Below are 4761 nucleotides of genomic sequence, written 5' to 3'. Positions count from 1 at the left end.
TTGTTCAGCCATGACGTGGGTATAGCTTGCTGGGATAAGTAGCTATCACAATTGTTCAGCCATGACGTGGGTATAGCTTGCTGGGATAAGTAGCTATCACAATTGTTCAGCCATGACGTGGGTATAGCTTGCTGGGATAAGTAGCTATCAAATTTGTTCAGCCATGACAAGTGTATAGCTTGCTGGGATAAGTAGCTATAAAATTTGCTATCAAACACGAATAGTAGAACGCTTCTGATTGGTTGTTTTGACATTACTTTCGATATTCCCGGCAGTGTAAGCTAGTAATGACCAAAGATGTCATTCGGAACACCTCGCTACGATTACAGTTCCTTCCAACGTAGATGACCGAATCGGCCGAGAAGTTCCGAGGCAAAGATGTGCGAGATAATTTCAAATCGAAAAAAAAATCATAAAAATGGTGGACGTGTAGATTGTAGCATTGAATATGATGGTAAACATTTATTCTCCAGCGTCACCTACGATGATAATAAAGGTTTTGAAGGGTTGGACATGGTTGATGTGGAAACATTTTCGGTGTAACATAATATTTTTAACTTTCCAATTAACGGATTTGTGCCCTACGCAAACAGGAAAATATTGGCGGACCAAGGTGCGCATGTCGTCTGCAGGTGAGGCCAAATTGGACATTGACACGTTTTGAGCCGATTTATTTCTTCAAACTATTTATCATCGATGATTTAATCATAAACTAGACCGTAGCTAAGTTATATCTATATGCCGACTGTGACAGTAAATATATTGAATAACGACCTAAAACCGGTAGCAAGTCCCATGCAATTCTTGATGAAATACCTGACCTTTTTACCTGAGAATCTCCGTATAAATGTACAGCGTCTTATGTCAAAAATGAAGTTTATAATCTCTGTAATCATTTGCCAATCACATTTGCGGACAAAAATAATTTTAAAATGATCTTTCTCTTGCTTAAATCCGATTAATTGAAAGTTTCCCCTTTTCTTACCTTTATTACCACCTGTACAGGTAAATACTGAAGCAACTTCAGATTTGAAAACGTTAATATAAACTAAAGTCAATAACAAACAATTTGCATATAACTTTTGTTCACATATAACAAATATTTTCAAGTTATGCAAAGAAAAATGAAGTTAATTAATTAATATTTCAATAATTAATACAGCAGTAGAAATCAATGTAGCAGCATAAGGGTTAATCAATTATTTTCCCATATTTAATCAATCATTTTCCCATATTTAATCAATCATTTTCCCAATGAAATGTGCACAAGGGGACTCACAAATGAAATTTGGAAAAAAAAGATCTGCAACAGACTTCTTGAAAAATAGTTCATGTTGAATTTGTTTCAAGACCAACTCAATTCATCACCCTATGAAATCGACCAAAGCAAGATTCAAACTTTATATTTTAAACATATTTTTTTTCAATAATTGGAACTTGTGAAGTCCATTCTGATAGTTTGTCCCAGGTTCTGGAGCTTGTGCAAGTCTACGTATTGACATAATGTTAAAAAATATAGTCCGTCATTGAAGGACCACCATCATACAACATGATGGGGTACGTTGATAGTTCAATACAACCAAATTGTGTCGAAACAAAATACAAAACCATATTTTAAATGTCATATTTTATATTTGTTGATGAAATCATTAGATATCAAATTTTCTTTCGCGTCATCGCGGAAGAATAATGTCTAGACGTGGTGCGCAGGCTCAGCTGAGAGTCTACAGCAGCCACCTTTTTTCTAGCTTGAAGTAGAGAGCCGCTAAATTTCAAGGTTTTACATCTCCTGGAATGTAAATATACGGTAATTGAATGTCGAATTCGACAGGAAAACAGACGTGGCTTGAAAGGACGAAACACTTTGATGTGGCAGTTGGCTGTTTGACTGTATTTCTTATAAGACTGGACCACATGGATCTACGATGTTTTCGATTTGTACCGGGGTTGATACTGACACCAGAGGTAGAATGGGTAGCTGGAGGGAGAATTGCTAGCAACTGTGAGCTGATAATATTTTGCTGATTAATCGTTTTTGGTTGTAAGAACAATTTCTTGTGTTGCTTCAATAAAAATGTGAATAAAACATGTCAATAGTTATCTCCCTTCGCAAAATCATACGCACAGGTAATGTTAATCTGTTCAAATTCATCGGCAATTGAAACAGGTTACATTTGGTAGTCGCATCGAGTCCAACTTGAGTTATATAGGAATTGAAATATTTAATTATAAAGATCATGGAGGATCTGTCAAAGTGATGGAAATCAACTCAGGGCAGTTACACTATAAAAATGAAAATATGATACATGCTGATCTGAAATAGAACAATTGTCAAGACAAATTCAGTATTTTAGCATACATGAAATTGTGTTTTATAAATTAATGAAGACTTAAGCGTAATACAGTTAAAGTTTGATGCTGCAATGTCGATGCAGCACCAGATAAATTAACTAATTAGTTGGACCGTAGTCTACGAACGTGGGACTGCATGAAGTCGATTTTTATACTGGATCAGCATTGTAGAAACTTCAATTATGAACGGCAACCTTAACATGGATGTCATACGCTAACTTGACATTCATCCAACGTCTGACTGACGTGTATGCTCATACGCTAACTTGCCGTTTATCCAACGTTGGATCGACGTGTATGCTCATATGTTTATCTGACATTATCCAACGTCTGGCTGACGTCTTACATTGGATAAACGGTAAGATCTGACGTTTCTACAACGTTGAGCCCATGGACAAAATGGCATTGCCCTGACGTTGTCCCAACATATGAGCATACGTTGGCCCGACCTTTAGCCAACGTTGTACTGCCACCTGGGTCATTATGAAAGTATTTTTTGCATTATAAGCTTTAAAAAACTGAACATAATCAAAGGATTCAAAGTTCTCATTTGTCACCTGCTCAGATCAGGATTTTCGAAGCCTGCAATTATGGTATCCTCGGGTTACCGGTTTCCGCGCATTTAAGAAGCATCCGCGATTTCGTACTCATATCGACAGAAAAATGTTGAAATTACGTAAGGCTGTCATTAACATGTATACAATCTTCTAAAGGAAACAAAAAACTGGAAACATAAAACTGTATTTAAAAAAAAATCAGAACAAACAATTTTTAACGAATTTCTCCCGTCGGAAGTAGCCGTCATATGTTTCCGTGTGTCTATTTTGATTTAGTGTTCAAAGAAAGATAACTTGAATACACTAAAAAGAAATTCTCTACAGTGACCTGCAAGAACAAAAGCTTCGTTTGGAATAAAAAAAATATGTTTGATCGTCAAATTAATTATCAAAACAACTTTTTTAAATTTCACATTTTTAATAGATTTTTCAAGATGTCAAATTGAACGAATTCATGTAATTTTTTTAATTTATTTATTATTTTTATTTAGTTATAATATAGAATCTATTATTTTTTTCTGCAGTTTTATATCGGTTTTGGTTGATGGTGAGTTATTTCTCATTTTGTTCTGTTTAAAATTAGTGAAAATTGGAAGTTCATTGCATTACAAGGTTTACATTTCATTGAAAACACTGTTTATCGATATAAGTATGTCTCCTTGGCTCTTTGGAAGTGGAAAAAAATCGGCGAGGAAATGTGACCTCATTTGCATACAACATTTTCGTACGTTTGTCAGACTACAAAAAAGACCGGTTCATGAATGAAATATATCACCGTTTTTTCAGTTATGGGCTCATTTTGAGCAAGATGAAAAGTGCATTAAGCAAAACTGCATATTTAGGCATGTTTTTTTAGTCGGTGATTATTTCTTATGTTTTCCGGACGAACTTCCGGTATTTTTTGTGTCAGTTTACAGACGATTGGCCAAACGTCTAAAATATCCTTGTGTTTTGTCCAGCAGGTTACGTAGTTACGAGACATAGCTTGATAAAATGTCTGCGCGGAAATACATAACGCGCGGAAACTGATGACTATACGATACATTTAATATAAGCCTACCAACTTTTAGGAGTATAAATTTAATGTTCCTTAATTCACAACAAAAACACTGCACCGATATGAATATCTTTGGACAAAAGCAGCCAAAATGATTATCATCTATGATAGATATTTTAAATTTAAATTTCATGTTTAATGACAAGTTCATTTCCTATTTGTATGTTAGATATACTTTTCATATTGGGGAATATAAACACAGGGGCACAGTGATGTCAATATATATATATGGTCAGCTAAAAAACGTGAATTTATTACCATTCCGTATGAAACACAGCAGCGTTTCAGCTAGTTCTATAAATATAGAACAACTTATATAAATTAAAACAAGAACCTGTTTGCATGGCCATTCGGTAACCTATAACACACTGCATGTCTAAAAACGACCGAAACAGGGGATCGAGTAAGTTTGTTAGTTTCCCTTCACATCACAACTGACCACGCACGTAGTGTGGACGGATCACAGAATAGTCAACTGACACTTCGAGGTGTGAACTTACCTGTTGTCCACACGTACTTCGGTCAACTGACGGGCAACACGTTTTCATTTACCTGTATCGTCCTCACCTGTCAACACTTTCAGGATATCCTAATTGAGCGCCATCTAGTGTACAAAGGACAAAACGTCCCAGGTGAGGTGAAAGGGGAACAACTCTCCGTACAGTTACCACTTCGATACGTGCCGTTCGTGTCACGATGTACAGGAATATATGTCGCGTAGCTGCTATGCATGTAGCAAAACAGTTGTTGCACGCATATCAAAACTTCTCACAAGTACCAATTAATTGGTATGTA

At 35.7% G+C, this 4761-nt stretch overlaps 1 protein-coding gene across 2 annotated transcripts in view; it reads right to left on the bottom strand.

Moving 5' to 3' along the window:
• The window catches only part of LOC110456976 (myosin-IIIb-like), a 157847-nt gene extending 153288 nt beyond the window's left edge, over positions 1 to 4559 (bottom strand). For both annotated transcript variants that reach the window (XM_021508051.1, XM_021508052.1), the window contains exon 1: positions 4467 to 4559. The gene's annotated coding sequence lies outside the window, so the exon portion shown is untranslated. The remainder of the gene's footprint in view (positions 1 to 4466) is intronic.
• Between the last annotated feature and the right edge of the window lie 202 nt (positions 4560 to 4761).

Source organism: Mizuhopecten yessoensis, unplaced genomic scaffold (genome assembly GCF_002113885.1).
Source record: "Mizuhopecten yessoensis strain PY_sf001 unplaced genomic scaffold, ASM211388v2 scaffold8989, whole genome shotgun sequence".
Lineage (NCBI taxonomy): Eukaryota > Metazoa > Mollusca > Bivalvia > Pectinida > Pectinidae > Mizuhopecten > Mizuhopecten yessoensis.
This window is presented reverse-complemented; position numbering and strand designations above follow the sequence as displayed.